The 12,488-nt window shown below is 27.6% G+C and overlaps 1 protein-coding gene across 3 annotated transcripts in view; it reads right to left on the bottom strand.

The window, feature by feature from the left end:
• LOC111686924 (cyclin-dependent kinase 14) overlaps positions 1-12,488 on the bottom strand; it is a 273,114-nt gene that overhangs the window by 104,037 nt on the left and 156,589 nt on the right. The gene's annotated exons all lie outside the window — the stretch shown is intronic.

The raw sequence follows: 12,488 nt of genomic DNA, 5'->3' as shown, positions 1-12,488 counted from the left end.
AACTGAACTAGAACTGAACTAGAACTGAACTAGAACTGAACTAGAACTGAACTAGAACTGAACTAGAACTGAACTAGAACTGAACTAGAACTTAACTAGAACTGAACTCGAACTTTAAACAGCAAAATAATATGCCTATGTGTAGGATACAGTTTAATACATTTACAATAACAATTAGTTATTTCTAAATTTATTAAAATTTTACCTTGATTTATTCCCCTGAATTTATAAATTCACTATAATGGAATTTAACTGTGCAGTGCACAGCTTAATATGTTTCCTATAAAATACCTTTGCTTAATTTTGGTGCTAATAATTTAACAATACCACGAATTTCCGGAAAATGCATTAATAACTGCCACAATAATGTATTTTGCATAATTGAGAATTGTATTATTGCATAATTTTAGGGGAAACTGAATGCTTATTATATGAATTTTCATGGTTTAGTGATTTGGTTTGGCAATAATTTGAAATTAATTGGAGTTACCTATTAAAAGACTTTATCATCCCACAAACATGCAAAACAATTTAAATAGTAATTTCAGTTTTCTAATGAAAAAATACTAATGGTTAAGCCTAAAAATATACAATCTATTGTTTTGTGTAATTCAATAATAGCTTTAAAATAAGAGAATGTTTGTAAATTATTTGTTGAAATTGCTATTATGAGTTCTTAGCTTGTAATAGTGTTCTCTTGCAATACTATAGTCAAGACTACATACAGACAGGTATAGAGTCAAGGTCAATATTAAAAATTGAATAGAGGTTGTAAGCAACACTATAGAAAGGTCTGTAGTCAACACTAAACTCTAGACTATAGACAGATCTATAGTTGAGACTACTGGCAGATCTATTGTGAATACAATTCTTTAGTTAAGAATATATAAAGGTCGATAGTTAAGTCTACAGATTTGCCCTTAACAAGACTATAGACAGGTCCGTAGTCAAGACAGTTCTATAGTCAGAACTTTGGACAGATAGTCAAGACTAGACAGGTCTACATACAGTCAAGATAGTTCCTTAGTCAAGGTTTATAGTCAATACTATAGACAGTTCTATAGTCAGAACTTTGGACAGAAAGTCAAGACTATAGACTATGAAATGAAAATAGTTATTTAGTCAGTTAGTTATTTAGTCAAGCTCAAGGCTATAGAAAGTTTTATAGTCAAGACTTTAGAAAGGCCCATAGTCAATACTATAGAATGGTCTAAAGTCAAGACTAGTGAGAAGTCTATAGTCAACATTTTTTATTCTGAAAATTTTCTTTTTCCTAAACTTTTTGAAAACATTTATTTAAAAAGAAATTTTGAATTCTCTTCATAATTTCTACTTCTTCTTTATTCTTTCTTCTTTTTAAGAAATTTGCAATCACAAACTCATTAATATATTTTCATACTGTTACACAATTATTATTCTTCCCTTTCAATTATTATTCCTCCCTCTATATGCAATTATTGTTTTTGACAAATTTATTTTATTCCTTGGGCGAACACAACATGATTACAACAGGTATGTAAGTTAAAGAAAAAAAAAACATAAAATAATCAAAAAGTCAGTGGCAACTGGGATCTGTTACAAGTGCAACTGAAGCAAAATATTGTCATTTCCTAAAGATTCATTCTTCAGTTACTTTATCTTTACTTGTGCTCTTAACTACAACTTCATTTCTAATGCTGGAGATAGAACAGTACAGAAAATAATAAAAAAAAATGAAAAAACCACAATGACTTGAAAACGAACTAGTAAATTATACAAAAAAAATTACAAGTGACGATAATGATGTTGTTGATGATGATAATGATTATAAAAGAAAAATAAAACCAAATAAATATTTATATAAAAAGGAAAATAATAATCAAAATAACTAACTACTCCAGATATAACCAGAGTGTTTTTTAGTTGTTCTTATAGTTGCCATAAGTACCCAACTAACTCGAAGTATAAACTTATTTGCATTCAAAAAAAAAAAATTGTTATAGAAAGAAAGCAAATCTTGAGTTGGTTTAAATATGACAAAAAAACAATATATATAGAGAATAATTTATTCTGTACATTTTGTCATTCCTGGATTCTTTTTTTGTTTCAAATAAGATAAAGATTTTATTTTATGTTTCTTTTGCTGTTTAAAATGCTGAAATTGTAGTTGATATTTATAAAAATATATCTGTTGTATAAGATTTCAAGTTCCACTGAATCAATTTGTGTTTTATTTCTTTTTCTTTGCTGCTTTATTTATTTTGTTTATTTATTTATTTTTTTTGGTATGATTTTCAGTGTTATTGACATCATTCTTATTATATACAACAGTCCACCAACCAGTCAGTCAAACAGCAAACAAAAACCCTCTATCCATCCCTGCATCAGTCATCAAAAACAACCACACACTTTTGTCTACAGTTTTTTCTTAATTTTATTTTCTTTGCTAAATCAACCTTAACTTGAATTTGTCATTCAGTTTTAGTTATTATTATCATTTAAACTTAAGTTTATTTTTCTTTTTTTGGAACTTGTTTCTTTTTATATAGAATTTTTTTTTATATTTACATAAATAAGTTTTATTGTGGTTTTAATTTTCATAATATAAGTAGGAATATATAAGTTACTAAAGACACTCTATATATGAATATGAAAAATTTAGAAAAATGGTATTAATTGTTTTAATCATTTCTATTCTATAATCTTGACTAAAGACTACTTCATAGTCTTAACTAAAGACTATTCTATAGTATTTACTAAAGACTAGTCTATACTCTTGACTAAAGACTATTCTATAGTCTTGACTAAAGACTATTCTATAGTCTTGGCTAAAGACTATTCTATAGTCTTGACTAAAGACTATTCTATAGTCTTGACTAAAGACTATTCTATAGTCTTGACTAAAGACTATTCTGTAGTCTTGACTAAAGACTATTCTATAGTCTTGACTAAAGACTATTCTATAGTCTTTACTAAAGACTAGTCTATACACTTGACTAAAGACTATTCTAAAGTCTTGACTAAAGACTATTCTATAGTCTTGGCTAAAGACTCTTCTATAGTCTTGACTAAAGACTATTCTATAGTCTTGACTAAAGACTATTCTATAGTCTTGACTAAAGACTATTCTATAGTCTTGACTAAAGACTATTCTATAGTCTTGACTAAAGACTATTCTATAGTCTTGACTAAAGACTATTCTATAGTCTTGACTAAAGACTATTCTATAGTCTTGACTAAAGACTATTCTACAGTCTTGACTAAAGATTAGTCTATAGTCTTGACTAAAGACTATTCTATAGTCTTAATTAAAAACTATTCGAAAGTCTTGACTGAAGACTATAGTCATGACTAAAGACTGTTCTAAAGACTTAACTATAGATTAGTCTATAGTATTGACTACTTTTTATTCTCGACTCTAGGCTACTCTATAGTCTTGACTATTAAACAAAATCTGTTTTGAATCAGCGACAAATAATATCTTGTTGTTCTATCCCTCTGTATTTCTCTGGTCTTCGGCTTCGTCTTCTAACGTACGTAAGCTTAAGTGAAATCAAGAAAACTCTTTGCCTATACCTTTTCCTCACTTTATGGATGTTGCTGAAACAATTCATTAGCAACATATTGCTTTAAAAAAACTCTTTGCCTATACCTTTTCCTCACTGCTGAAACAATTCATTAGCAACATATTGTTTTAAAAAATTTGTCTACGTTTTTGAATCCTTGTCAAAGCTAAAAATTTTTATTTAAAAATATTCTGCCTAATCTTTATAAAAATAAATAGATTTTTGCTTATCCCACAATGATTTATCTATCGCAAAAAAATCTCTGCATAATGTCAATAATACTTTAAGATCTCAACCCCGCATAAATGATAAATGACAAAATAAACTTTTCAATTAAACATAAGACACAATAGCAAAGAGAAGCAAAACCAATATTTGAAATGAAAACAAAGCTTCGATGATATGCAACATTAAAGACCTAAACAAATCCTTTAAAATTAACCAAAATGTATACAATGAAAATTTAAACATATATTAATATTTTCAATACCATAATGTTTATAATCCTCGGGCAATGTAGTTAAGAAATAATCTAAACACTACTAAAGAGTTCAAAACTCACCCCTAAAAGTATGCAATATTTTAGCTAACAAAACAAAAACAACACAGAATATGTTAACATCTATGCAAGTAGAAGATGAAAAAAAAACATGGTTGTTACATGGTCCATTGATTATGAACATTACCTGGTTATGCTTGTTTAATGTTCAAAATAATGTTATGAAAAGCAACAAAAAAAAAAGAAAACAGAACTGCAAAATGCGTTTAACAACCACAAATTGATAAAAACGAAAATTTGGTGAATACAACAAAAAACACAGTTTGTATTGGCCTAAAGGGCTTTTTATTTTGGTTTTATTCCAAAGGATGTAGTTCAGTTTTAACAGGGTCTAACTTTTAAAAACAAGGGTCGTGGCAATGGTGGTGGTGGTTGCATACAACAGCACAACCTGGTGCATTGTTACGATAACAACCTTGATTTTAACGTTAAAGCTTTAAATATTAAGGTTAGAGTACTATTTCTACGACAACAAGGAATTTATGAATGATGATGATGATGATGGTGAGAGTTAAGTACCAGCACGTGTGTCTTTAAAACACTTAAATAAAAATATTAAATAAAGTAAAAAAATGTATATTTGAGAAACAGGAAATAATATAAAAAGCAACAACTTTGGGTTATAAAAATACGCCACTTGAACTTTTATTAATAAAAAGAAGCAAGAAAAAAAAACGTAAAATAGAATTAAACAACAAAGTTTTTATAGAAAATTTTTATTTGACTTTTTTTTTTAAAGCCCTATAAATAGGCTAAGGTTTTTTCATTATAATTTTCTTACTGTACCACCACAAAAACCTGTAACAATTGTTGTATAAATAATTTAATAAATTTATGAATAGCTGACTACTACTACGTTTGTGTAAGAGAGACGAGTGAATGAAATTTATAATTGCATTTTCCCCCATAAACTGTAGATTTTATTAAAACACAACAATATTACTATAAAAAAAATAAAACTTCTGTTGGAATAATAAATGGAAAAACTAGTAAAGCATAACAGCAGGGCGCCAAAAAGGTATATTATCCAATATAAAAACTTTAAATAATACTTGTCAGCCAGAGTAATGTGTGTGTGCGTGTTTTTTGTATAGAAATTCTACACTGATAAATATTATTATTTATAGTTCAGACAGTTCGAGTGCAGTCTTTAAAGGGATCTGTATTTAAAACTATGATCAACAGACGGGAATATAAACTGATTTTTTACCAATACCGTAGTCGAAAATTATCGCTTTAATGGCTCTAAAAAGACCCGATCCTCTTTCATCCAGCAGTTTTTCCCCAAGGAAGAATATCTAGTCACATTCAATCTGTTACAATAACTGATATACACATAGACTATAAACATAGACTATATAACAGATTTTTAGTAGTTATATAGATAAGACTATATAGAAAAATATCTAAAGTTAGGACTATAGACAGATCTATTAGCAAGTTTATAGAAAGATATATAGCTAACATTATAGCAGATCTATTGTCAAAATTATAGGCAGATCTACAGTCAAGACTATAGGCAGATCTATAGTCAAGACTATAGACAGATCTATAGTCAAGAATATATACAGATCTATAGTCAAGACTATAGATAGATCTATAGTCAAGACTATAGACAGATCTATAGTCAAGACTATAGACAGATCTTTAGTCAAGATTATAGACAGATCTATGGTCAAGACTTTAGACAGATCTTTAGTCAAGACTATAGACAGATCTATTGTGAAGATTATAGACAGATCTATAGTCAATACTATAGACAGATCTATATTCAAAACTATAGACGATCTATAGTCAAGACTAAAGACAGATCTAAAGTTAAGACTATAGACAGATCTATTGTCAAAACTATAGACAAATCTATTGTCAAGACAATAGACAAATCTATAGTCTTGACTATAGATCAATATTATAATTGTTCTAAACGATTTAAACGATTTGAAGGGATTGAAAAAATTCAGTTAAAGACAATATTTTTAAATCTAACACACAGTTTTTCAATTAAGAAAATACAAAAATTCAATTGAATTATTTTAACAACTGTAACTAGAAGAAAAAAAAACTCCAAATGCCTTAAGCTAATTTACTTCATAAAACTCACATTACTTGGATGTAAATAACAATTCAAAGTAAGAAGAGAAAGAAATCTAAAATTCAATTTAGAAATCTCTAAGGAACTTTAACATTCTTTCAGTGTAAGTTATAAAACTTACACAAAGATACAGTATTTTCTTTTTTTGCTAAACTAGTCATATCCGTAATCATATTTCATAAACTCAAAGGGTGTGTGTGTCTATTTTTTTCAAAAGTACTATTTGAAAGTTTTTTTGTCGTTTGTGTCAACGTTTTCCTTTTTCCTGCAAAAAAATATATAAAGGAGTTTTCTACTGTAGTTCTTTTTATTTCGTAGTTAAAAGGCTAAAGTCATCATCATCGTCGTCGTCACAGGCTTTCATTTTTGGTTCGTAGTTTGTGTATTTTAACAACTTTTTTTAATCGCTGTAAAAGTTTTACTTGTAACAGCATATGGGTATTTTTTCCCCATTCACTTATTTTTATTATTTATTTCTATCTAAATATTGCCGACAAGTTTAACGAGATTTTACAATATGACAAGTTTATTTTTCGTTTCGCTTTTTTTATCATTCCTTTTATGCAAATGTGTAACAACTTTAGAGTATATTCGTAAATGGAAAAAAAGAAAAAATATTTATAGTAGAGGAAAATAATCCATTTAACCATCTTTCATTATCAACCCTTATAAATCATGAAAAATAGAAATCGAGATAGAAAATAAAAATGAAATTCTTTTGTGTGTGTTTGTGTATAGGTATCAGAGTTCTATTATTATTATTGTAAGGGTGTTGATATTATCGAAGTTACAATGCGCTATTGGTTAGGGGTAAACGTTATTTTCTTCTTAAGCTGTTAATAGTAAATACTATAGTGGTCAGGTCTAAAAACTATTATATAGTCAATACAATAGATTGGTCGATAGTCAAAACTCTAGACTGATTTCTAGTTAGGCCTATAGACTGATCTATAGTCAAGCCTATAGACTGATCTATAGTCAAGACTATAGACTAATCTATAGCCAAGACTATAGACTAATCTACACTCAAGACTATAACTGATCTATAGTCAAGACTAAATACTGATCTACAGTCAAGACTATAAACTGATCTGTATTCAATATTACAGACTATAGACTGATCTATTGTCAAAACTATAGACTGATAATCTGTAAACAATAATAATCTGTAAACAAGATTATCTATAGTCAAGACTGTAGACATATCTATAGTCAAGACTATAAAGTGATCTATAGTCAAGATTATAAAGTGATTTATAGTCAAGACTATAAAGTGATCTATATTGGTCGATAGCCAAGACTATAGAGTGATCTATAGTCAAGACTATAGAGTGATCTATAGTCAAGACTATAGAGTGATCTATAGTCAAGACTATAAAGTGATCTATAGTCAAGACTATAGAGTGATCTATAGTCAAGACTATGGAGTGATCTATTGACAACACTATAGAATGATCTATAGTCAAGACTATAGAGTGATCTATAGTCAAGACTATAGAGTGATCTATAGTCAAGACTATAGAGTGATCTATAGTCAAGACCATAGAGTGATTTATAGTCAAGACTCTAGACTGATCTATAGTCAAGACTATAGACTGATCTATAGTCAAGACTATAGACTGATCTATAGTCAAGAATATAGACTGATCTATAGTCAAGACTATAGACTGACCTATAGTCAAGACTATAGACTGACCTATAGCTAGGACTATAGACTGATCTATAGTCAAGACTATAGACTGATCTATAGTCAAGACTATAGACTGATCTATAGTCAAGACTATAGACTGATCTATAGTCTAGACTATAGACTGATCTATAGTCAAGACTATAGACTGATCTATAGTCAAGACTATAGACTGATCTATAGTCAAGACTATAGACTGAACTATAGTTAAGATTATAGACTGATCTATAGTCAAGACTATAGACTGATCTATAGTCAAGACTATAGACTGATCTATAGTTAAGACTATAGACTGATCTATAGTCAAGACTACAGACTGATCTATCGTCAAGACTATAGACTGATCTATAGTCAAGACTTTAGACTGATCTATAGTCAAGACTATAGACTGATCTATAGTCAAGACTATAGACTGATCTATAGTCAAGACTATAGACTGATCTATAGTCAAGACTATAGACTGATCTATAGTCAAGACTATAGACTGATCTATAGTCAAGACTATAGACTGATCTATAGTCAAGACTATAGACTGATCTATAGTCAAACTATAGACTGATCTATAGTCAAGACTATAGACTGATCTATAGTCAAGACTATAGACTGATCTATAGTCAAGACTATAGACTGATTTATAGTCAAGACTATAGACTGAGCTATAGTCAAGACTATAGACTGATCTATAGTCAAGACTATAGACTGATCTATATTCAAGACTATATGCTGATCTATAATCAAGATTATAGACTGAAATAAAGTCAAGATTATAGACTGATTTATAGTCAAGACTATAAACTATTCTATAGTCAATACCATAGACTTTTATATAATCTGGTCCATAGTAAAGTTTATGAACTGTAGTTTGAACTAAAGGAAAAAGTATAGTCCTTAATATATACTATATATTCTATACTGTATACTATATACAGTGTTGATTGTGAATCGTTAGGTTGACTGCGAATTCGATTGCAAAAACTAAGTGTAACTTTTTAAATTTTTAATTACATTTATAAGGAAACAACATTGTATAAAATTTGTTTACAATGACTAATCATTTCCAGACTATTGTTTGTAATATAATCAACCACTTGTAATTATAGATGAATAAACAAATTAATTATTTCGAAAAAAAATGCAACAAAATTCTCGACTTTCAAAAGCTTTATTTTGATTTCATTTTTTTGACTCACTCTCGTCGCTTGATATTTGATCTGTTTTGTTTCTTTACGTTTTCTTTGTTTCCTCATTTTTATGCTAAAATTCTTTTTATTGCATTTGTTTACAGTTTATTGCAATAACAATGAAAACACAGAATCAGTTAAGGCAAAACAAAAAAAGCAAAACTTAAAAAATATGATGTCATTTATAGAATTTTTACTCTTTAATTTTAAGATTTTTTTAAACAGATTTTATGGAAAAAAATTGAGCAATTATTCACTATAAACCTTAAGACTGGGAAAACTCTCCACAAAGCAAAGTCTCGATATTGTTCTATTCATAAAAAAAGCTTTTGTTTAATGAAAATTCTAAATGAATTAATCGTGAATAAAATTCATATTCAATTTTCTAGTTAGAAAATGTTCAAGATAAATTATCTATTTTCTGTGACATATTCTCTATTTGTCTCAATAAATTATCTACTACTTCGTGGTAAATTCTCTTTATGAATCATATTCGTGATACGATTCTAGTTGAAGGTAAATTGTTAAAAAAAATTCTGTATTTGAAAAATTCAATTTATCTCAAATTTTATTTAAAAAGGTTTAATTGTCTTATTAAAGAATCTCCTTGTTAAATAGTCTAAAGTTCATAATAATTCTTTATTTATTCGTGAAAAATTCTATGCATGAAAAAAATTAATTTATGAAAACTTATTCAGTTATAAAAATTTTGAAAAAAAACATAATAAAATCATGATTTAAAGAAAATTCGCTATAAATTCTTTATTTAAAGAATATTCGTGATGATTCATTTAAAGAGAATTCGTGATAAGTTACTGATCATAAGAAAATGATTGAAATATATTTTACTCGTGAGAAGTAATGAATTATTATTCGGAATCAATTCGTAAATGAATTCTTAATTCTTAATAAAACTTTGTGATAAATGATTTATGAACATTTCTTGATTTAATTCTTTAATTATTTTGAATTTAATTATAAGTTCTATCTAAAGAAAATTCGTGAAAAGTTTGAAATTTAAAAGAAATACATGTTCAGTTAGAGAATACTTATTTGTAATAAATTCTCAATTTTTTCATGATAGATTCTGTATTTCTCTATATTTTGGAAATAATCATAAAAAATTCATTATTCAAATCAGTGATTAGTTTTTGTTATAGACATTATTCTTTACCGAAAAAAAATCATGACAAATTCTTAGGTTAGGTTAATAGGAGGATGTATACAACATCAAATTCGAAGAAGTATACCTAGGCCACAATCGGACCTGTTGTGTGCTCCTTATCACGAGAAAAAAGGAACTGAATGAATTATTTTCAGTGTTCAGAAACTCAGTTTCCTGAATGTAATTCCTAAGAATCTTAGAATCAGTCAGTGTTTATTCGTGTCGCATTATTTGAAACAAATTCGTAAATACATTTTTATTCTTTACTGAAAAATATTTCGTGATAAATTCCTCATTTAAAAGAAATTCGTGATTCATTTTAAGAAAAGTTCTACAAATTTGAAAAGAAAATCTTTATTCTTTACTGAAAAAAGGGTGATAAATTCCCTAATTATGGAAATTTTTTAATTTAATTCTTTAATTATTTCAAATTTAATTTAAGTTTTTATTTAAAGATCAATTCTTAAAATTGTTTTATTTAAAGAAAAGTTCTCTTTATTTAAAGAATATTGTGGAAAAATTCTTAATTTTAAATAATTCGTGATAAATTCTTTACTTAAAACAAATTTGTAAAGGAAATCTGTAACAATAAATTCTATAAAAAAATAAAAATTCTCTTTTTTTGATAAATTCGTGAATTTAGGAAAATTCTTGATAAATCTTTTGCTCCTTTTTAAATTTTGTCTTACAAAAATTCTGAAATATAATCTCTAAAGCATATTTATGATAAATTCACAAATTTAGGAATATTCTTGATAAATAATAAATTCCTAAATTAAGAAAAACTCTCAAAAAGTTACTAATTAATAAAAATTTAAAAAATTTTGCTAAAAATTTTCAGTTTAGAAACTTCATGAATAATTCTTCATGAATAATTCTCTCTGAATTTATCTTCTTTTAATTGAAATCATTTTTTCATTAAACAAATTTTTCCCTTAGACAATATACACCCATCAAACTCTTGCTTGCTGCAACTTACCACCTATACTACCACTATAAAGTTTCTCAAATATTTGATGTGTAACATCATCAGCCAACATGAGAAATTACAAAGTTAAATATTATTTGGTTTTGAATTTACAATTAGAAGATAGACTTGTAATATTCCTGCTTTTTATATTTTCTCATGGGTTTCAAATTAAACACATTTATACTCCACCTTAATGATTTTATCGCCCAAACCTTTTTTTTGGAAAATAAATCTTATTATCCTGGAGAGAGTACGGCGTGCAGGATTTGAATGATATAGTCAGTTCGTTTACATAATTTTGTTTTTTTTTTCAAAAATTTGGGTTTTACTATTTGTGTTAGAAATTAAAATTCATGCATTTGCATACGTTTACATTTTTTTTACGAAGAGGGGGTAATTGCGGCTAGACAAAAAGACAGATAGACAGACAGACAGAGAGTGTGAAGGATATTTCAATAAATAGAAATTAAATATCAAATATCAAAAATACTATTGATATGTAAAACAATAAAAAAATATATAAAAGAAATTTAAAATTTTATTTTTAATTTATCCTTTAAAATATGGATTTGAATAACCTTGAAATGTCAAGTTTATTTAGGAATTTATTTTAGCACTAAAGTTTTTTTTATTTACTTTTGAACATTTTATATTCTGTATAAATTTGTTGATTTTAATTTAAAACACCAGCCGCAAATAATTTAATTCATGCCTGACATGTGTTGGAATTAAGTTTTGAGAAAAAAATTTCTTAGAATAAGGGAGACTCTAAAATCTTAAATGAAAACAGAAGACTAGAAAATTTAATTATTAATGGAATTGAGAATAAATTAAATTAATTAAAACAAATGTTGTTTAAACTAATTTCCTGACATGAATACTAATGTTTTCTCTTTGTCGGCAAGAACACACCTATTATAGCCAGTATGAGGTCCATCATATTCAAATAACGATATCAAAGGACTAATCTATATTTTCGACTTTTTTAGAGTACAGACTGTAGTCTGGCTAGAGTACAGACTGTAGTCTGGCTAGGGTACAGACTGTAGTCTGGCTAGGGTACAGACTGTAGTCTGGCTAGAGTACAGACTGTAGTCTGGCTAGAGTACAGACTGTAGTCTGGCTAGAGTACAGAATGTAGTCTGGCTAGAGTACAGAATGTAGTCTGGCTAGAGTACAGAATGTAGTCTGGCTAGAGTACAAACTGTAGTCTGGCTAGAGTACAGACTGTAGTCTGGCTAGAGTACAGACTGTAGTCTGGCTAGAGTACAGACTGTAGTCTGGCTAGA

Source organism: Lucilia cuprina, chromosome 5, assembly GCF_022045245.1.
Source record: "Lucilia cuprina isolate Lc7/37 chromosome 5, ASM2204524v1, whole genome shotgun sequence".
Lineage (NCBI taxonomy): Eukaryota > Metazoa > Arthropoda > Insecta > Diptera > Calliphoridae > Lucilia > Lucilia cuprina.
The sequence above is the reverse complement of the archived record's forward strand: the minus strand, read 5'-3'. Positions and strand labels throughout refer to the sequence as shown.